Source organism: Myotis lucifugus, unplaced genomic scaffold, assembly GCF_000147115.1.
Source record: "Myotis lucifugus unplaced genomic scaffold, Myoluc2.0 scaffold_17, whole genome shotgun sequence".
NCBI lineage: Eukaryota > Metazoa > Chordata > Mammalia > Chiroptera > Vespertilionidae > Myotis > Myotis lucifugus.
The window spans coordinates 6,075,388-6,099,145 of record NW_005871065.1 but is presented as its reverse complement, the minus strand read 5'-3'; positions in this window follow the sequence as shown (position 1 = coordinate 6,099,145).

Below are 23,758 nucleotides of genomic sequence, written 5' to 3'. Positions count from 1 at the left end.
TGGCACGTGTATTTCACATACAGACTAGATGAAGCCATGGCAGAAGCTGGAAGTGAAAATGAGTCTAAAAACCCGCCTGTTTTAATACAACTGTTAATAATAACACTTTTATCAAAATGAAAAATCTGAGACACATGCTAAAGCAGATGGAATGCCAGGATACTAGACATAAATACAGACTGTTCTGGGCAACCTGGATCTATGCTTCCCCTACTTGGCTATTAAGAGCCCAATGTTCAGTATTCATTAATAGCTGCATGACTGTAGGTAAATGCCCTCAACCTTCTCATTTGCAAAATGAGGGCAAAAATGTTTGCCTCACTGGGCTGCTGTTAGGAGCAAAATGTATGAAAAGTGCCTAAAGTAAGGACCACGTAGACAAAACAACTGCCCACTCACCACCTGAGACAGCTGCTAGGGTTATCATCACGCTCCTCTTACCAATGACTTACTGTGCACAAGTGCCTTGGGATAATTGCCACTCAGGCTGATTTTTCTCATAAAAAAGGAAGCAGGACCAGAAAGAATCAGGGCAAACAGAAAAGGGAAGAAAGAATGTAGGTGGTAAAGTGGAGTAACATCCCTGCAGTCTTGGTAAGATGGCTTAAAGTTGTGTCATTGTTCCTTCAAAGCAGGAGGAGAACCATGATTAAGCATTTCCTCTAAGTCCAGCCCCAGAACAAATATTTACTTGTTTTTATAAAGGGGCTAGAATACCATCCTCATTGGTGCTTTCCTGTATGACTGCCAATGGGCAGTACTGTTATCATCTCCATTTTATAAATGACTGAGGCTTCACGAGGTTAGAGAACAGGGGCTCACAAGGAATGCATCAGAAATAAAACCTATAGCCCCGAGTCCGTGTGTGTGTGTGTGTGTGTGTGTGTGTGTGTGTGTGTGTGTGTTTAATCTCTGGCTACATTACTACTCAGAAGTTAAAAATGTCCATAGTGGAGCCGCATCTGGAGTGTCCCATATCTGATTCTGTTCAGCAACACTGAGTAGGATTTTATGAAAAGATAGGGTTGTCCTCTCTTATTAACCTCAAAAAGTTAGAAACCCTTAAAAGCCTGTAATGGATAGTTCATCTCTAAATTCATCTAAAAAATATTTTGAGCCTATTTGTCATTTTTACTCACGGGCGAAAGGAAGTTCCATAATGTCTTAGCCATAAATCATAAAACTAGCTTATTTTATCGGCTACCTACAAATAACCCCCAAATCTCAGTAGTTTTAGGCAACAAAGAACTGTTTCTTGGTCATGCTACCTGTCCTTTGCAAATAAGCAAAGGTTGCCTCCCCAGGGAGGTAACTCAGAATCAGATGAACAAGATGATCACTGTCAGTTACCAGCCGGAGGGAAGAGAGCTCTTGAGGAGCTCAGTAGTGACACACTCACCTCCCCAGAGATTCACTGGGCAGAACTAGCTACATGGCCTTCCCCACGCACAAAGGGCCAGCGAGGACAATTCTATCATGTGTGGAAGGAAATTAAAATATTGGGCAAGTAATCACTGCTACACGTAAAGTTGGTCCAGATGTTGTAATGTATTATTCTCTCTTAATTTTCATAAAATGCCCCATTTCAAGCTTCAGGCACTTCCCTCTACTCAATACATCTGTTATTAGGTAAACAAATCCTTGTTCACATATTTTAACAAAATTTTAACAATATTTCCACCTTGTTTCCAGTGGGAGAACATCAGGTTTAAGAGTCAATTTTGTCTTTCCTAAAAAGTTCTTTTAAAAAATGACATCAACTCCTAGCTAAGGGCCCATTCCTTAAGGAAATGTGTCGTTTTCTTGTCTAAAAGTCAATGAGCTCAAAGAAAAATAAGGGAAGGGCTGAAAGGATGTGGAATAAAAGACCCAGTTAATGCCTAAAAGATGCCAAATTGGAAAGTGTTACTGTTCCTTATATCATCCATCACTGCAAATGGCTCAGCAGGCAAAGACTATCTCAAGCTGGCAGTCTTGCCATAGAAATAGATCATTTCTATAAGGTGGCAGGATTACAGAGCTCAACATGGCCAGTGACATGCCATTGACTAGTTCAGAACCCAAAAAAGGTGAGAACTGAGTGAATGAAAAATTCAATCAAATCCTAATCAAAGTAAGGTTCAATAAATCTGGAATATATTCTGGTGTTGGATTTTTTTTTTTGCCTCTAAATATTAATCAGCTGTAAATTACTTTCAGGTTATCCATTCAACTTTTAAAAACGGATTGGCCTTTTCATAGAAATCTGTATTCGATGATAAAGATGGAATTTAATGACCTTGGCTTAGATGTACTTCAGAGAAGTGAGCAGTCTTTCTTGGTTGCAGTCTTTGCATACAATAAAGAATGAGATTGCAGCAGACATTTCAAGTGCATGGGGCTGAGGACATGTAAGATAGAAATTGGGAACAAATTCAGCTTTCAGGGCATTCAGTGCCACACAGAGAAAATACTTGATTGTGTCATGGTTAAACTCCTATTTGATAATCATGATGAAGTAGGATAATTCAATTACACAAATAGTACGGAGCTCCCACTAAAAAGTGCTTTGCATACTTCAATAAACTATATGAGGTGGAAAATATTATACTTGAACTTGCAAAGACAACACAGGTCAACAAGAGCAGGCAATGAAGGAAAAAGTGATAAAATAATAAACTGATGGATTAAAGTATTGATCAAGAAGGTTCATATTTTGCAGAATAAATGTATGTCCAAAGGAAGTATTGGTGAAAAATCAATGGCTCACTTTGATGTCTATGTCAAAGAACATTTTATTTTGTTATTTTATAATAATTTTTTTAAATGTTATCTTTATTGTTGAAAGTATTATTGATATCCCCCTCCATTGGTCCTCACTCCTCTATACCCTTCCCCTCCCCAGGCCTTACCCCCACTATTGTCTAAGAACATTTTAAATATTACAGAACAGAGACTGCATTTAAACCCAGATTTGTAACTGTGATTCTAATCTTTAAAATAGTAGAATTATTTATTATATCAGCTGACAGTTAAGGTTGTTTATGTGATATTAAGTCACCATACTTAGATATCATTTGAGATAATTTAAGACATGGACATGATTGCATGTTGGTTAGCAATTCATAACTTTTAGATGTTTTGAGAAACTGATAGAAATATCAGATGCTCTTGAATAAAACATTTTAATGAAAAGTCACATGTAAACATACCTTATAAAACTTAAATTCTCCAAATTATTATTATTAATACAAGAAATTAATGGAACATAAAATGAAAAAAATTAAACACAGTATTGGTTGAAAATATATCTGAGTTCAGCTAGCTAGTGTAATTATATCAATATATGACAAAATGTATTTTATGGAAAAAAGCATTACTAGAAATAAAGATGGCCATTAAATAAAGTATTCAGGCCCTGGATGGGTAGCTCCATTGGTTAGAGCATCATCTCCCTATGCCAAGGTTGTGGGTTCAATCCCCAGAGAGGGCACACACAAGAAGCAACCAATGAATGCATAAATAAGTAGAACAACAAATTGATGTTTCTCCCTCTCTCTTCCTCTCCTCTCTAAAAAGCAATAAAAAAGATAAAGTATTCAATTTACCAGAAAGATGTAATAATTCTAATACTTGTATGCACCCAATAGCCTCAAGCCTATACAACAAAATTTAATAAGATCTCCAGGATAAAGTGACAATTTAATATCAAAGTGGGAAATTTTAATATTTTTCTCTAAGTTGACAGCTCAAGCACATTAAAAAAATCAGTTCATGTTGAAGATTTAAACGAAATCTGATAGACATTTGTGAAACACTGCATCCAACAACTGTAGGATACATATGATTTTGAAGTAAACATAAAAGATGGATGAAACTTTATCTCGGTTAAGCCACAAAATTAGTCTCTGCAGATTTTAAAGGCTGGGCACCTGTGGCATAGGCCAGCTGGGTGTTCATTAACGGTGCATTCTTTTCCTGGGCCCACAGCTGAACTGCATTTTACAGTCTCCTTGTACCTTGATGGGAACATGGGATAAGTTTAAGTCAAAGGAATATAGTAAAAGTGATTATGCCACCTCCAAGCCTGGCTTCTGAACACATCCTACAGGATGTCTATGCACTCTCTTCACTCATCAGCCAGCCTTGGAAGCCGGGTGTCCAGTGAGGCCCTAGAGGGCAAAGCTACTAGATACACGTTGCCTTCAGCCCTGAGTTGTTGCTTAGAGGAGAGCCACTCAGGAAAGCCCATCAGCCAGTTGCTTTATGTGAGAAATAAACTTGTGTGTGTGTGTGTGTCAAGCCACTGCTCATCATATCAAGTAGCTGACTAAAATGATAATTGTATTGACAAATTGCAATTAGAGTGATAAATACAGCATAAATAATAATAATAATAATAATAATCATAATAATCTGTATGCTTGGAAGTTTAAAATCGCAGTTTTAAACAACTCAGGTGAAAGAATTAATAGTAAATATTAGAATGTACTCAAAACTATAATAATTAAAAAACTAATTATCGAGATGTGTAGGGAATCGCTTAAACCGCATTAATAAGAAAATATATGGCCTTAAACATTGCCATTAAAAATAATGAGGCCTCAAAAATAATGTTAGATTTCTAACTTAAGGAATTAGGAAAATAATGGCAGTATGTAGATCAGAACAGAAATTAATGAAACAGAAAACAAACATATCATAGACAGGATCAGTCAGCCAAAGGTTGATTTTTTAAAGTTGAAATTCACGTACCATAATGCTCACCATTTTTAAGTGGGACAATTCACCCAAGCAGCAATTTTCAACTGATTTACAGCGGTGTGCCATAAGAATTTTTAAAACATGCAATACCTGACTATTTAGTCAGCAACACTGACCTCTTTTCCCTTTAAAAATGACAACAGCCAAAACAAAAATAGCCATCAGGTGTGAATGAATCAAAATTATACCTTTTCGTTTTTGTCAGATCGGCTGCAGAATTGGTGTGCCATGGAATTTTAGTAATTTTTTTAAGTGTGCTATGAGATTAAAAAAAATAAAGGTTGAAAATCACTGTACTAAAGTGTTTTTTAGTGTACTAGTAAACATACACAGCCATCATCACTATTCAATTCCTGAACATGTTCATTACCTCAAAAAGAAACCCTGTAGCTACTGGCAGCCACTCCCTATTTGCCCCTCCCCTCAGCCCCCGACAGCCTACTTTCTGTCAGTAAGGGTTTGCCTATATAAATGGAATCACACAATATGTGGCCTTTTGAGATTTGTCTTTGATTTTGCATAATGTTTTCAAGCTTCATCTATGTTGTAGCATGTATCACTCCATCTTTTTTATGGCCATGTAATATTCCATTGTGTGGATATAGCACATTTGTCAATTCGTTCATCAGCTGATGGATATTTGAGTTGTTTCCTCCTTTTGGCTACTATGACTAATGCTTTAATGAACATTCTTACACAAGTTTTTGTGTGGGCATATGTTTACATTTATATTAGGGTGTTCCAAAAACATTTACACGTGTTTTGGATAATTAGAAATAAAATACATTTCATTTTCAAACTGAGGTACCAGCTGTTAAAGTATGTATACATTTTTGGGGATACCCTGTATATCCAAGAGTGTATTATGGGTACAAAGGGTGTATATATTTATTCTTACATATACCCAGTTATTTTGGGTATATACCTAGGAGTAGGATTAGTGGAGTAGAATATGATTAGCTTTTTGAGGAACTGCCAAACTGCTTTCATAGCAGCTGTACCATTTTACATTTCTACCAGCAATATCTGAGGGTTCCAATTTCTCCATAGTCTCACCAACACCTGCTACTTCCTTTCTTTTTCATTATATAGCCAGCCTGAGTTTTAAGTGGTATCTCATTTTGGTTTTGCATTTCTCTAATGACTAATTATGTTGAGCATGTGCTTTTCGTGTGCTTATTGGGCCATTTGTATATCATTTTTTGTAAAGATATACACTTTTAAATTGGGCTGTCTTTTTTTTCCTTTTTATTGAATTTATTAGGGTGACACTCATTAACAAAATTATACAGGTTTCAGGCATACAATTCCATAACACTGGGTTGTCTATTTTTATTAGGGAATTGTAAGAGTTCTTTATATATTCTGAATACTAGACCTATAAAAATATATGAATAAAAATACTTTCTCCCATTTTGTAGGTTTCCATTTTATTTTATTGATGATATCATTTGCTGGACAAAGTTCTTAATTTTGATGAAATTTATCTTTTTTTTTTAAGTGCACACACTATTTAATGAATGCCTGTGCACCCAGCCCTGACTGCCAGAGCTCTGTCCCACGTCACAACGCTGTGATTCTTGGCCCCGTCACCCTTAAAGGAGATGTGACACACAGACCCTGGCTGGAAGCCACCCACACAACTAGAGAAACCAGGAGGGGCTGGCCACCCCTTTCAGGTGAGCAAACTGCAAAAGTTGCTTTAAAATGGAAATATATTTTTTAAAAAACAACAACAAAAAGAAAGAAAAGGTCTTAAGAGAAAAAGCAATACAGATGGAAATGAAGTGTCCCTAAAAACCAAAGCACTGTATATGCTTAAAGTATTAAGTGAAAATATGACATTTTAAAACCTTCAGGAAAGGGTTTAAACTTCAAGATGCTTCCATGTCCTGGGTCCTGGGGTCGCCCCGCTTGGCCACTTGGCCTGTGGTGCTTTGGGGCCTTCCTGGCAGAGGGTGGACACGCTGTGGGCCCCGCCCACCATGCCAAACCAGGCCTCTTTCTTCTGGGCTCCTCAAACGTACTGTCTGGGGCAGGGGTGGGCAAACTTTTTGACTCGAGGGCCACAATGGGTTCTTAAACTGGACCGGAGGGCCGGAACAAAAGCATGGATGGAGTGTTTGTGTGAACTAATATAAATTCAAAGTAAACATCATTACATAAAAGGGTATGGTCTTTTTTTTTTTTTTAGTTTTATTCATTTCAAACGGGCCGGATCCAGCCTGCGGGCCGTAGTTTGCCCACGGCTGGGACTCTGGGGTGATCTGCCCACTGGAGGCGGGAGAGCAGACAGGCCATCCCTCAGTCCATCCTGGGGGTGCTCACGCTGCACAACATCCCCAGTTCTCTGCCCTCCGGTCTCCTCAGGAATTTAGCCTCTCCCCATCCCAGTTCCAATAGGAAGTCCCAGCCCAGAGGCCTAGCCTTGGGGCACGTAGGCCTGGTGGGAGTTGTGAGGAGGTTTGTTCCTCCCCAGCCTTAGGGCCCTGGCCGCAGCTGCGACTTGGGAGACCGTGGTGGGCTGCTGGTCCACCCTGCCCTTGGGGACAACAAGGCTCAGGAGCCAGTCCAGGAGGTCCTTGTGCACCTGGTGCGCCTAAATGGACCCCAACATAGGCTTGCTGCGAGCCAGCGGCTACGGTCTGGATACCCATCACCGCCTCCAACACCGCCAAGGCTGCGACCCGGCAGGCTGGCCTGTGAGAGCACCTCCCCCTCCCCCATCCTATCTCCACCTCCTCCCAGGGCGTGGCCGCAGCAGGTGTGCTGCAGGCTGTGCATAAAGGGCAGGTCCTCCGGCAAGTCCTCGTGCACAGGCACCTGCTACGGTGTGCGTGGGGCAGGTGCAGCGAGGGTAGCTCGCAGCAGACGAGTGGAGCCTGCCTAGCCCATGAACCAGCTGGATTCCCTCCTGTGTGGTGGCCCAGGGGGTGAAGGGCAGCCTAATGGCCTCCAAGTGCAGGAAGGACTCCCAGCGCTGGCGCCAGGAGCAGCCAGGTGAGCAGCCTCTGGCAGCGTCTTGCGGCGGTAGTTGAAGATGGCGTTGCTGGTCAGGTTGTCCAACCTGGAATTCAGGGCCAGGCCGGGTGCCCCTAGTCATACACCCGTGATCTTGGCCTCGTGTTGGGTTCTGTTGGAAGCGCTGCAGGATGGCCAGGAGCCTGGTGTGCATGTAACAGTGGCCCCCCTGCCCCATCTGGGTGGGGGCCAGTGCTCTCTACCAGTGATGGCGAACCTTTTGAGCTCGGCGTGTCAGCATTTTGAAAAACCCTAACTTAACTCTGGTGCCATGTCACATAGAGAAATTTTTTGATATTTGCAACCATAGTAAAACAAAGACATATTTTTGATATTTATTTTATATATTTAAATGCATTTAACAAAGAAAAATCAACCAAAAAAATGAGTTCGCTTGTCACCTCTGACACGCGCCATAGGTTCGCCATCACTGCCTAGGGCCCTAGGCCATGGCCACAGCCGCCCCAGGAAGGAAACAGACGGGAAGGTCGCAGGGACACTGCCACAGGAGCCAGAGGGTTGGCAAGGACCTTTGAATCCTGGAGGAACCACCGAAAAGGGGGGTTGGGGGATGGGGGGGTGAGTGGGCCCTCAGCTTAAAGATACACTGGACCCTCACTCTCTCCAAAGCTCAATTTATGTATTATGCATTATTTCTTAGTTCTGTTTTTTTAATCATCACTTGAGAATATTGAGCCAAACGGGCCAAAATGAGGCATGTGGCCTGCCGGCCATGAGTTGACATGCTTGAGTATTCTTTTGTTGCTTGTGCTTTTTGTGTCATATCTAAGAACCGTTACCTAATCCAAAATCTCGAAGGTTTATACCTGCCTTTTTTCTAAGAGCTTGATAGCTTCAGCTTTTGTACTTTGGAATTTCAATCCCTTTAGTTAATTTTTGGGTATGCTATGACATAGTGGTCCCACTTCATTCTTTTACATTTGGAACTGCAGTTGTCTTAGCACCATTTGTTGAAAAGAGTATTTCCCCTCCCTGAATTGTCTTGGCAACATTGTTGTAAGGAAATTTATCAGAAATGTAGGGGTCTATTTTTGGAGGGTTGATTCTATTCCATTTGATCTATTTGTCTGCCCTATGCCAGCACCACACGATCTTGATTACTATGGCTTTGTGTCAGTGTTGAAATTGGGACGTGAGAGTCCTTTAACTTTATTCTCCGTTTTCAAGATTGTTTTGCTGAGTCATTTCCATATGAATTTTAGGGTGAGTTTATTGATTTCTGCAAGAAGAGATAGCTGGTACTGTGATAGAGATTCCATGAAATCTATAGATAATTTGGGGGGAAATTGCCATTTTAAAAAATATTTAGTTTTTCACAAATACAGAGATGTCTTTCCATTTATTTAGGTCTTGAAATTATTTCAATGATGTTTTAATGTACAAGTCCTTATTTTGCTAAATTTATTTCTAAGAATTTTATTATTTTTAATGTAATTTAAAGGAAATTGCATTCTTAATTTTATATTTGGCTTGTTATTGCTAGTAGAAATAGAATTGATTTTTGTGTATTGACCTTGTTTTCCTGCAATCATGTTGAACTACATTTATTAATTCTAATGGTTGTTTTTTGTCAGTGAATTCTGTAAGTATATAGTTTTAGTATTTTCTTTTCAATATGGATGTTTAATTTTATTTATTTATTTATTTTATTATTATTATTATTTTTTTTGCTTACTTTTCCTGGCTAGAACCTCTAGTGTTGTGTTGAATAGGCCTCATTGTCTTATTCCTGATTTCAGGGGGAAAGCCTGAAATCTTTCACTGTTAGATGTAATGTTAGCGGTGGGTTTTTCATATGCCTTTTATTATATTGAAGAAGTTCCCTTCTATTGCTATTGAGTGTTTCTGTCCTGGATGATAATACTGGATTTTTGTCAAATGCTTTCCTGCATGTATGGATATGATTTTTTTGTCCTTTATTAATTTGGTGTATTACATTGACTGATTTTTGTATGTTGAACCAACTTTGAATTTCTGGGGTAAATCCCACTTAGTTGTGATGTATAATTCTTTCTATATGTTGTCAGATTCAATTTGCTACTATTATATTATAATTTTTGCATCTATGATCATAAGTTGTATTGGTCTATCATTTTCTGTTTTGCGTAATTTCTTTGGTTTTGGCATCAGGATGATACTGACCTCATAGAATGAGTTGTGATATGTTCCTCCCTCCTGTTTTTTAAAAGAATTGGTGTTAATTCTGTAAACATTTGGTAGTATTCATCAGCAAAATCATCTGGCCCTGGGCTTTGTGGGAAATTTTTGATTACTAATTCAATTTTTTTTACTTATTATAGATCTATTAGGTTTTCTATTTCTTTGAATTAATTATGTTAGTTTGTGTCTTTTCTAGGAGTTTGCTTATTTTTATCTAATTTGTTAGCACACAGTTATTCTCAAAATTTCCTTATAATCCTTTTTAATTTTTAGGTTGGTTATAATGTCCTGTCTTTCATTCCTGATTTGAGTAGTTTTAGTCTTCTCTGGTTTTTCTTTAGTCAGTCTAACTGAAACTTTGTCAGTTTTATTGGTAATTTTAAAGATCCAACTTTTGGATCCAATTTTTCTCTATTTTTATTCTCTATTTCATTTATTATTATTATTATCATTATTATTATTCAGTTCCTCTGCTACCTTTGGGTTATTCCCATGTTCTGCTTACAGAGAATATGGTTTAAGGATTAGTCTTTTTGATATTCAAGAATGTCACAAAGAAAAATGTTTGCAATGAGCACAAAAGTTACTTTTGCACTTGTTTTCTCACAGCTGAATGAGATGCTGTTTTAAAAAGTTAGGTTTGAGAAAAGAAAGGCGTATTAAAGGAGATCTCCAGTGAATTATTGCGGTAGGATAAGAAGCTGAGCAGAACTACTGTCCCCAGGAGGATTTGATCTCAGGCTGTGTCACTCCACAAATCCCTCTGCAGGTGCAAAGATAACCAATGCTTGATGTTAGCATGCTGTATTTAGATCAGTGACCCCACTTTCCAAGTGTCTATAGACAAGTAGATGAACACATTACAGGTTTAGAGGATGTTTTCAGAAGCAGCCGAAACTTTATAGACAGAAGGAAAAAATGTTCGTAGTGCAGCCAAAGGAGCATGCACTTTCACATCCCGGGCAAGTCAAGAACCTGATGCTGAGAAAATTGACGTCATAAGGAAAGATGGTTTCCTGAAGTGACTTATGCAGGGTGAAAAGAATTGAGATAACATGGGACATTAAATGAAAATTTCAGAATAAATATCTAAATGGGCCAAAGACATGTAAATGAATATAAAGAGCCATCTCCACTCAAAATGCTTTTGACTGCCATGATCAAAGAGATTATTTGACAAGCCAAGAAAGTTTGACTGAGGCACAGCTTCAGAAATATTAATGAGGTACTTACTGGGTATGCAAGGAGTGACAGATAAACGCTACAGTTGGCTTCATCACAGAGCTGGAATTTTGCTCATGAGTTACATAGGCCAGAAAATAATTCTCTAGGAAAGCCATTGCATCAAGAAAAGAGAGTAAGACAGAGGTTGGTTTCCAATTACATTGTCACAAATTAAATGAGAAATCTTTATATTTATTTATAGCAATGCCTAGGGCAAGTCACTCAACTCTGTTGGAGGGAAAGTTTGCTACAAATAATGCTAAATGGCAGAAATTTTAAGTATCCTATTGCATTAACCTTTAAATGTGGATTTCTCCAGGTTTCTGAGGGAAGGCACTGCATAGTCAAATTACCCGATAACTTTTTACGTACTCAGCACTATATTAAGTAGTGTGCCAATCAGATGAATAATAAATATGTTTCCTGCCCTCACTTTATAATCTAGTTAAGGACATATCATCAGGGTGAAATAATGAGATAAAAATCTGAGGCAGAATAAGGGCACGTGCTCTTATGGAAGCTCTCAGCAAACTCACTCTGGGTCCTGGTGAAAAAGCAGGCACCTGGAGCATCGGCCACTCGCTTGCACAGAGACCCTCATTCGTTCTTACGGATTTTTGACTGTGCCCCTCTTTGAGCTTAGATGCAAAAAATTAAAGCGACTCCTAAAAGGGTCTTTTTAAAGATCAACCAAAGGACTTGTATGCAAGCATATAAGCCTAACCAATGCACACAGATACCAGGGGTTTGAGGGCACGAGTGGGGGAGCCAGGGGTCAATGGGGGGGATAAGGACACATATGTAATACCTTAATAAAGAAAAAAATAATAAATATATGTATTTTTACTGATTTCAGAAAGGAAGGGAGAGGGATAGAGAAATAGAAACATCAAGGATGAGAGAGAATCATTGATCGGCTGCCTTCTGCACGCTCCCACACTTGGGGTTGAGCCCACAACCAGGCTTGTAACCTGACCAGGAATTGAACCGTGACCTCCTGGTTCATAGGCCAATGCTCAACCACTGAGCCACACCGACTGGGCTAAAAGAGGTTTGTTTGTTTTTAAATTGACATCTCTACAAATTAAAAACAGAAATTTAAAGGAATAAAAATTGCTTGGAGCAAGAGCATTGAAAACTGATAAACAGGCAACTAATAGTGAGAAAGGAAGTAGCAAGGCTTTTGTTTACACAACTCTGAGAGGAGAAGCAGCCAAGAACAGTTACCAAAGGAGTAAGGCAGTGCAATGGCTGAGAGCCATGTGCTGACTTTATCATTAAGAATGTGTTAATAGCTTTTGTATATATTTAATTAAGCTGGAAATTATGTAATGCATTTGAGAAATCTTTCCATCAAAATTAGTTCAAATAAAACGTTTTGGCACGAGAAGGGAATAGGCCTGTTATCAGAACAAATCACAGTGGACCACCTCATTACCCAGCCCTCCTGGATAAATGAGGCGTTACTCTATACCACTGAGTATGCCAGGGTACTGCGTAGAACATATTTTCTGTATTGTTATAAAATTATAATAAAATATGATTTTTGCAATATTGCAACTTTTGCAGTGGTTCCTAAGGCAGCAAATTCATCACATTTCTGGCACAGTGATACAAGGAGAATCTAGATGAAATTATTAAGTAGATAAGCTCAAATGAAAATAAGTACATGGTTCCTGTAGATCTTCTGTTTTAGTATGGGAATGTGAAGTTTTCCAGTGTTCTGGGCTAGTGCACAGCACATGTGAAGGCCATGACAATGAAAACCATTACCCACGCAGATCTGTATTGCAAAAGGAAAACTGTGCATCTAGATTCGTAGTCAGAGCAGAATGTGAGGGGTGTTTACACTGATTTAGGAGGGGGAAAAAGATGGCATAGTAACCCAGGCTAAAGCAACAGCATATATCTCTTTTATTGATTATTCATTTATTTTATCAGTGAAAGAGACCTGAGAAGCCATAAAATCAGTCCCTCAAATTGAAATAGAAGAAAAGCAAGTCATCTCCCACATCCCCCTGATAGGTGGTAATTAACTTGGGAGCACCTTGGTGACTCTTCCATTAAGCAGTTCTCGGAGAGATCGAACTGATTTTAGTTTATTTATTGGATTCATCCTAAGCACTCAAGTTGCTTTTGAAGGATATGATGCAAATTGTTAGCATCATTTAACATTTATTGAATTATAGCATCGCAAGACTTAGCAGACTTAATGAGCAAAGCAAGACATTATTCCCATTTTTGAGAGAGAACAACCAACACAGGCAGGTAGGGGAAAGGCTAGCCCAAAGTTGGACAGAAAATTTGGAGAGGAGATTAGGACTCAGGTTATACTTAGTAGATTGCTCTTTTTACTTGGATAAAAGCTGACTCTGTTGGAAAAATATATCTCATCAAGAAATAAAATGTATTGAGAAAAAGAGGAGTTGATCTTTGGACGCTGGGATGGTATTCGGGATGCTTAAGCAAAATACTCCTCTGTGTATTTAGCCATCATTCTGTTTGCATTTGTTAATGGGTCTCTGCCAATTGGTGTCAGTCACTAGCCAAGGAGAGAAGGGAGGGACAGGAAAGGGAAATAGTGAACCTAGATTAGTTTTATAAGTGTGTAAATTGATGGGTATGGTAGATATTTTTCAGTGTGGAAACTGAAGGTTCTGTGCCTAGTTGTATTTCAAAAAATATTTTGGTTGCGTCAGTCAACCTAGAGCCAATGGGTTTATTTAAAATCCTTTTGTTTGATCAGAATGAATCAGAGGGGGACCCTAGATGCCCAGAGGATTTTAGCCTCCCAGTTTTTGGGCCCCCTTCTCCCCAAACATACACAGACAGAGCTAAATCTGAGCTTTTCCCATCGTGGCTGCTCACTACTCCGCTCTAACCCAAACACTAGTGTGACTGCCAGCACGTCTCTGGCTGAAGCAGTTGGCTTAGGCCCCAGGTGGATGTGGATGTTTGTGTGTAGAGGGGGCATGTGTCTTTCTTTCTTCAGGCTGGACCCTGTCAATCTCTAGGAAGAGAGTCATCCTTGAAAGTCTATAAATAGGATTCTAATCCTCTGTGCTTCTTCTTGGGAAACTCCAAGTTTGAGTGGAGTTTAAGAATTTTTATCAATGTAGTTAAGTCTTTGGGCCTCCTGTACCTTACCCCTAATACCTCATTTTTATTTTTTTCCTTTATTTCAAATAAAGGCATTTCTCCTGAAGGAGAAAAGAAAGGGATTGGGGAATGATGAATACTGGAGATTGATCCATGTATTAAAGCAAAAATGATTATTTTTGATTCATGACTTCTGAAAAATTATCTATGATGGTTCTTCAACATGAGGAAAAAGGTGAACACAGAGAAGGAAATCTGTGTTTTTTTAAAATATATTTTATTGATTTTCTACAGAGAGGAAGGGAGAGAGATAGAGAGTTAGAAACATCGATGAGAGAGGAACATCGATCAGCTGCCTCCTGCACATCTCCTACTGGGGATGTGCCCGCAACCCAGGTACATGCCCTTGACTGGAATCGAACCTGGGACCTTTCAGTCCGCAAGCCGACGCTCTATCCACTGAGCCAAACCGGTTTCGGCCTGTGTTGTTTTTTTTTTTTTTTGATCTATCTTAATTGTATTCTTTCATCTCAGAAATGTGCTTGTGCTGAAGATGTTGCCTGTGGGTGCTGGGTGGATGGATGCTTCTGTATCCATGCCACGCCTGTTGCTTTGGCCATTCCAGCCCTCACCAAAGGCAGCCTGTTCCAGTTCATGCAACATCATACAAACAGCTACAGGTCTTTTGGTTCCTAAGTGGTTAAGAATTTTTTTTCTAACAAAACTTGATCATTTCAGGATAAAACATGTGACAGGTCAATATTGCTTTCCTAGTGACAGTCCCAAATGGGGTAACCCAGCAAAAAAGATCCAGTGACAAATTAAAAACAAGAGTTTATAACAGTTTCTGTGCTCAAGAACACAAGAGGTGGTAAACACACCAATAGTGAATATGTATTACAAATATATATTTTATTATATATATTACAAATATAATTGCTATAATAAGAATTGACACATATTTTCCTTGGAGACATGATTGGAGAATAAAGTATTTGGGAAAGCAAGAGGACTTTGTAGAAGAGAAGGCTTTAGAGGAGGGTGTAAAGAATGTCTAAAAAGGAAATAGAGGTCGGCAGTTCCAAATATAGAGGTGCTGAAGGTGAGTGTGTCTTTGGGGAAAACAAGTTGTCTGTCTGACTGTGGTTACATGAAAGGTGAGCGCTGAGACAAGGAGAGAAGAGCCTTATTGTGGAGGTCTGAAACATTCATACTTGAATCTGTAGGCAGTGGTGTTTATTCATGAATGTTAATAGGTTTGGAGTTTCAGGAAACTAGAGTGTGGACTGGAAAGGCTGGGAGGGAAGTGGAATTAGCAACCAGAATTTTGTAGTCGCATAAGTAAGCAATGGGGAGATTCTCAGCTAGAGGAAAAACGCAGATTTTATTGGCTGCAACTTCACGAAGCCAGCATATCTAGTGATAGAATATGTCATAGATCTCTTAGAAAATTTAATAAAAATCTCTGGAAACTGTCCAGAAAAATATCACATTTGCACATACTCATAAAATGTTGCTTATAATTTTATAGAGTTTATAGATCTCTGAGAACCAGGGAACATTTAGGAACATATGCACTACAATTTAAGCACCTTCGAGTCTGATTTGATTGGTATTTTAAAAATAAACCAACCCGTTATATGACAAAAATTGTTTACCATTTGACATACTGTAGATCACCATTTCCTACATTTTTTTATAACCTACTACAAAATTTGTGGTTGAAAATTTTGGGATTGGCTGCATACTCGATTATCCTCTGGAAGATTAATATTACACATCATCATGTTAAATGTTCTCCAGTAAAGAACATTACCTTCACTCTGTGTACTTCAGCGCTTCCAACCATTGATCTAATGGCCATCAGAGCCTGTCCCCGTAGAATTCACCCGGGAACAACTGCTAAATGGTTTCACAATCTTTAAATATAAATGGGACTTCAGCTCTAGGGGCAAAACGTCCCTCTGCATCTGCCTTCACTTCTCCCAGGAGATAGATGTTCTGGTCTTTCCCAACTAACTGTGCGGTCTTGGAAACATTATGTACCTCAGCATCCCCATCTGTGAAATAAGGGCATGTGTTGTGAAGATCTGGGCCCTAGATCAATGGTTCTCAGACTTGAGTGTTCCGTAGAGTCGTCATGAGGACTTGTTAAAACACCGATTGTTGAGCCCCCTCATCAGTTTTTGATTCTGAAGTTCAGTCTGGCTTGGGCCTGAGAATTTGCATTACTGTGAAGTTCCCAGGTGATATCGATGCTGATGGTCCATTGACCAAACTTTGAGATCTGCTGCTCCAGCACCCTTGTGGTCCTGTGAACTCTTAGACTTTCCCATTTAAGGTATTTCTTCTCCAGAGCCGGCACTGCCTAGCTGCTCCGGGTTTGTGTCTGAAGCTCCACAGAGTCTCAATGCATTTTTCTGTGCAATGGTTGCTGTTGGTGTTTTCCGAGGGAGACTAACTACTGCACGCATCATCAGTGCTTTTTAGCATTTCAAATGTGGAGAGGGCACTAAGGAATTGTGTAGTCATGCTGCTGAAATGGTATAAATGCAGACTTTTTAGATACTGCCTATTTGATGAACGCAGCCAACATGTAGATGAATTTGGTTCTATAAAGGACCTATTTACGTGACATTTCTATTAGGTGAACACAGCTCTTGTTAATGTGTATGTCAGTGTAGGTGCTGTTTAAACCTGGCAAAGATTCCCTCTATTTAAAATGTGTGTGAGCAACTTCTACAGAGTCAATGATAGGACAAGACGATGACAATGATGAAATTTGACTTTGGAGTTTCTTCACTCTGTGTTTAATAAATATTTACCCATCGTTGGCCTAGAAGGCTTTGCCCTAGATGCTCTGGGGGATACAAAGATAAATCAGATCAAATCCTTGCCCGCAATGGAATTTATCACCTGCTGTAAGTTGTGAGATGTGTACGTACATCCATGAGACAGTGAGCAGGGCTGCTGCATTGTGGGCTACGCTCAAATGAGAGTAAGTCTAGTTACTAGTTATGTGACCTTGGACAACTTATGTGACCCCCTTTGAGCATCAAATTCATAGCCGTAGATAGTAAAATAATAACCCTGAGGATCAACTGTGGTTTCATTGTGAAAACCCATACACAGTGCTTTCCCCTGAATGGAATATGTGTTCAATAAATGTAGCAGTGTTTAAACTATCATAAAAGTAGAGTAGTGACTATGATAGATAATTTTTAAAAAATATATTTTATTGATTTTTTTACGAAGGAGAGGGATAGAGAGTTAGAAACATCGATGAGAAAGAAACATCAATAAGCTACCTCCTGCAAACTCCCTACTGGGTATGTGCCCGCAACCAAGGTACATGCCCTTAACCAGAATAGAACCTGGGACCCTTGAGTCTGCAGGCCAACGCTCTATCCACTGAGCCAAACCTGTTAGGGCTATGATAGATAATTTTGGGTGCTTACAATTTGTTGGCTATTGAATTAAAAATTTTTCATGCATTAGCCTTGTTAATCCTCACAACAGCCCTTATGACATCGATAGTATACTTTTCCTCATCTTGTAGATGAGAAGCAGAGCTCAGGGACTTTAGGTAATTTGCCCAGGGGACTGTGGCTTGTAAATGACTTTGCTGGTATTGAAACAACAGTATCTTGGCTCCAAGGCTTGCACCCTTAACTACTGTGATTACTGCTTCTCAGCAAATGCCCTGAGAGGGATAAACTTGGCATTTGGGTAGGGGCTAGAGCAGAGATGGCGAACCTATGACACGCGTGTCAGAGGTGACACGCGAACTCATTTTTTTGGTTGATTTTTCTTTGTTAAATGGCATTTAAATATATAAAATATAAGTCTTTGTTTTACTATGGTTGCAAATATCAAAAAATTTCTATATGTGACATGGCACCAGAGTCAAGTTAGGGTTTTTCAAAATGCTGACACGCTGAGCTCAAAAGGTTCACCATCACTGGGCTAGAGAGTTCCTCTCTAGAAGGAACTGCTAATATAAAGGCTTACAATTTGAGCCGGGACTTGTAGGGTAGGGGGATTTTGGCTCTGCACATTCTCATCCACCCTTTTCCTATTCGACATATTTATTTACTCAATAACTCTGTGGTCGGTGCTGGCCATGCAGCAGTGCGTAAGAAGGGCACAGTGTCCCTGATTCAGTGCCCACGCCTTCATGGACCTTAGGGTCCAGAGGTGGAGACAGCAATCACTTTATGAGCAATTCTGAAGGAGCTGCTTAATTTAGGAACGGTGAACTGAGGGCTTACTCTGTACCAGGCTGTGCTACATTCCTCAGGGGGACGCAGAAATGAATAGGGGATGGCTCCGTTCTGTTCAGTAGTTAGGCCTTTCCCAGGACATACTTTTTGTCTCTTCTTCGTGTTTCTTGGTGCTGTGTGTATCCTTGTTGAAGCTGAAATGTCTCTGATCTGCAATCCAGTCATCCAAAGTCATTTGTGATCTCTTGATTTTTAAATAAAGTCATTGATGGGATAACATTTTACAATTATAGATCCATTTCCCTCCAATCCCCATCATTTGTCTTTATCTCTTCTACCCCCTATCTCCATTCATGCAGAAACACTTTTGTACACACATTGTCTAATATTATAGGGCAAAAAAATTGGTGGGAAAACGTTAGTCTTTCTGGCTGTAGTTTTTAAAAGTCCATGCCCTCAAAGGAAGGGATAAGACTCAGCATAACTCACCCCAGTAGGGAAAGGCTTCCTTGGCAGATAATGCCTCTAGTAATGTTGGGAAATGACTGGGATTACATTTCTGCCAGCTGAGCTGTGAATGAGGAGTTGAAAAAAATTTCAGTCGAATTATAGAAACATAAAGAAAGTTAATACTTTCTTGCCTGACTGTGTTGGTGGATGATATTGGACTTCATTGCACTGATTGATGCTGAGGTTTACAATTCTTTCCAGATAATTTTGGATTTCAGCAGGGACTTTTAATATATTTACTCATTCAACAAATATTTACTGAGCATCTACCATGTGCTAGATAGGTGGTAGAGGCCAGTATTACAGTGTGGAGCAAGAATAGACACAGTTCTTGCTGAATAATTTGTATCTTCAAGCCAGAAAGTCATTAATCAAATAGATGTGAAATTATAAGTGTGAAAATTGCCACCGGTGAAACATATCTGGAGTATATAGCAAGGGGATCTGACCTCATCTGGGGGTATCTGAGAAATCTCTCTGAGAGGTGACATTTGACTTTGACCTGAAAATGGACAGGAGCTAATTAGGTAAAGAGTGGAGAGAGCCAGCATTCTTGGCAGACAGAATCAGGGGTTTAGGCCCTACATGTGGTGGCAGAACCACAAGAAAAATATTTTGGTTGGAGGGAGGGGAGAAAGAGACTTCTGATCTTAGGCTGAGGCAGCTACCGACATGAAATGCTTTCCTGAATGTGAAGGCAGGCTTTGTGGGTGGGTGCTGCTTGTGTGTCTCCCATGATTTTTGTGCCTTTCTCCTTGAGGCCTCAAGGCCCAGGGTATCCAAGGCTAAACCCTTGATCTTTTCCCATAGCTGGCTCTGCTTCTGAGCAGTCCACCTTGACCAAAGACTGCTCTGTGTTTGCATTTTGTTTAAGCCAAAACCCTCAACATCATCCTTTCCTCATCCTTTTTCCTCATCCCCTCTGTCCAATCAATCTCCAAGTTTCGTCAATTCTGCCTCATTAATATCTCTTACATTTAATTACTTCACTCCATTCCCACAGCCACTGCCTTAGCCCAGGGTCAACACACTCCACCCCTGCTCTGCACACTGAGCTACTCAAATTGTACTAGGAAGCTGCACCTTTCCCCATCTACAGATTTCTATGCATATGTCTCCTTCTGCCCAGAACCCCTCATCCATCCTCAATGAAAGTACTCCTGTTCATCCCACAGGATGTCTCTCCTTCAAGAAACCCTCCCTGACCATGAGCCACAACCACCATAGAGACGAGGGTGACTTTTCCTCTTCTGTGTTCACTCTAAATACCTCATGCTTATCCCTATTGATTACATGTTTATTCATCTGTCTAGACCTGGTCTGTCAATAACTACCTGTGGTAGCTATCAAGAACTTGAAATGTGGCTAGGATGAATTAAGATGTGTTGTAAGTGTAAAATACCATATTTCAAAGACAGTGCAAACAAGTAGTACTTTTTAAATGCTCGTTACATGTGGAAATCGTAATATTTTGGACATATCAAGTCAAATAAAATATATTATGAAAATGAAATCCACCTGATTTTTTTCAGGTTTTTTAAATTTATCTTTATTGTTGAATTAAGATGTCTCCTTTTTCCCCATTGACCCCTTCTAGCCCACCTGTTGATTTTTTACTTTTTAAAGTGTGCCTTACTAGAAAATTTCAGAGTACATAAAGATGGTTGACATTTGTGCCTCACATCATACTTCTATCACATGGTACTGGTCTAGACTCTATACAACTAGAGCAGGGGTCAGCAAGCTATGGCCAGCGGGTCAAATCTAGTCTGCCCTCTGTTTTTGTAAATAAAAGTTTATTGGAACACAGCCAGGCTCATTCACTTACATATTATCTATGGCTTTTTCCCACTACAGCAGCAGCATTGAGCAGTTATGCTAGAGACCACATGGCCCACAAGCCTAAAGTGTTTACTACTTAGCCCTTCACAGAATAAGTTTACTGACCTCCATCCTAAAGGGCTGGTAATGTATTTTATTCATCATTGTATCTCCAATCATTGCACAATACCTGGCACATAATAAAGGTTTGTTGAGTGAATAAATGTTTGCTGAGTAAATAAATGTCTATCCAATTGATGTTTGTTTAGTGAATAAAAGTTTGAGAATTTTATTGGCCAGGTCATCACTAAAATTAGTTTATGACCCACAGATGTGATCACCATATGACTGGAACTAAAAATTGAAATATGACCTGATAACTAGGTAGGTACTTGGGTAATAGTCATACACAACATTTAAAATTGGAATGCTTTCCTTGCGAAACCCATCATGGAATATCTTATTTATTTATGTATTTATGTATGTATGTATGTATGTATGTATGTATGTATTTATTTATCCTTATTGTTGAAAGTATTTCAGATGTCCCCCTTTTTCCCCTCATTGATCCCCTCTACCACCTGCCCTGGCTTTCACCATATTCTTGTCTTTGTCCAAGGGTTATGCATATATGCATATAAGTTCTTGGGTTAATCTCAGTTGTGCCCAATATAGGGCGGAGTGTTGTATAAGTGTGAAAGAGAGTTATCTCAGAGGTTGGATATTTGGATTAAGGGTTTAGGGCATAATAATTAAGGGTTTGCTGTCCTATGTGACTGGTCATCCTGAAAAGGAGCTGTGTGCTGTTGGTGGTGTAGAATGTAATCCGAAACCAGGGCAGGCAGTGGTGATGCACACTTAAAGACCAACAAAAAGAGAGACTCCTGAGAAAGCAATATTCCAGTCTTTTTGCAGCAGATCCTGATCTTCCAAAAAGGATTCCTGGATCTAGCTTTTGTGTAGGTTCACCTACAGGCAGTGTTGCCTGGGAATTTAAAAGAGTAAATCACATGGAAATCTGAGTCTGGTTGGTCTGCATGGGCATGAATTCTTATACCTTCAAAATGGGGCTGAGGATAAGTGTTGGGAGAGAATGAAGTGCTGCTTCACACTTTGATCCAAATATACTCCTGTCATTTACTCTCTGCTCACAAAGCTGCAGCTGTTAGAAGACACGAAATCATTTTCTTTTGCTTTTCTCTGTCAAATTGTTGATGAAAATGATCTCACAAAATTGAAACAGCCAGAGTTACCATAGATGAGAATCAAATTTCAGGTCTTGGTTATGTAACATTATCTCATCTCATAAGAAGCAGTCATTTTTAAAAATCATAACATTTCTCAGTGTTGAATTGGATTTTTTCTTTTTTGGTAATTAAAGTTTGTAAAAGCAACTACTGTAGATATATTCATTGGAGCACATGGATTACAAGAGCTTTTCTGAAGGGAGCCAGAGTTTCTTTTATTAGAGCAGATTTGAGAAGCAAACAACAGAATAAAGAGAGTAATATTATTCATTAGTAACATATGTGATCAGTACAGAAAGAGAAAATTAAATATTTGACGATTTTTACTTTAGCTGGTTCAGAGAAATGAGGGATTATAAAGTTGATAAGATCACAGAGCTATATCTGTTCATCCATCCACCCACCCACCCTCCCACTCATCTATTTATCCATCTACCAACAGTCACTTACTAAATTTATTACATTACATTTATTGAATTACTATTTTCCCAGCTCTGTAGTAGATGTTAGGGAAAGTACAAGAAAAACAAAAGACAATTCTTACTTGAAGATTTATAGAATGTTAGGTGTGAAGGTACCTCAAAGATGATGTTATTGAGATAAACAGTTGTTAGGTAGTTTGTGTAATGTAATACTCAGAGAATTATATGCTGGGCCACAGGATCCTAGTTCCTAGTCCAATAATTTTTCTACTGATACCAGTTGGGTAAGTCAGACATATTTATCTACCTAAAACATTACAGAATAAATAATACCAAGGCATCATGTAAGCAAATGTGGGACCATCAGACATGTCTGGTCTATGGGACTTTGAAGAATGTCTATCATTAAGCAAGATAAGGGAAGGTGGAAGGGTGGACATGAGCTGGATTTAAAGGAAATACAGAGTTTGTGATCATAAATGGTAGAGAGAAAATATTCTGGGTGTGCCAAATGAAATAAGTAAATGCAAGAGCAGGGGATCTAGGCAGAGAGAAAAGAAAGAGAGGCACTTCGGTTTGGCAAGGATCCACGCAAGTGGTGGAGGTGTCTGTGAGTGGAGCAGAGGTTCTGCATGGGGAGCTGGTCAGTGAGGTGAGAGCCATTGATGTAGAAGGTTGAATGCTGCTGGAGAAATGGTTTTCTATTAGTAAGAGATTAAGGTATCAGCTAGGTTTGGGGAAACTTTATACACTGCATTCCCACTCTAGAGAAAGACAGAGTATTCCTCAAAAACCCAGCAAGGAACCACAAAGAAAAGAAAATCATTCTGGCAAATTAAATAAATATGACAGTAAGTGTCTATATCTTTACATTGCACACCACTTTCTGATGTTTGATCAAAATTTACTAGTTTGGTAGGAAAATAAAATGAGAATATTTGAAAAAACACACACAGAAAACTAATAATATTAAGGGTATTCAGACACTTGTTTTCAGAAATAGTCCATTTCTACTCCACTGGGGTTGGATTTTTTTAAAAAAGATTTTGATATAGTGCTCTAATTATTGTAAATGTAGGATGAAATGCATCCTTAAACACTATGATATCATAGTAGTATCCACAAATCACTCAGAACACCATCAGTGGCAGGTAGTAAACATTTTATATCTTATTAAAAATATTTTCCTTATAAAGTATTGGAATCATATTCCTTTTAGGCTCTTCCCCAAAGTCTCCCTGGAGAGCTGTAAAAAATAACTTTGCCT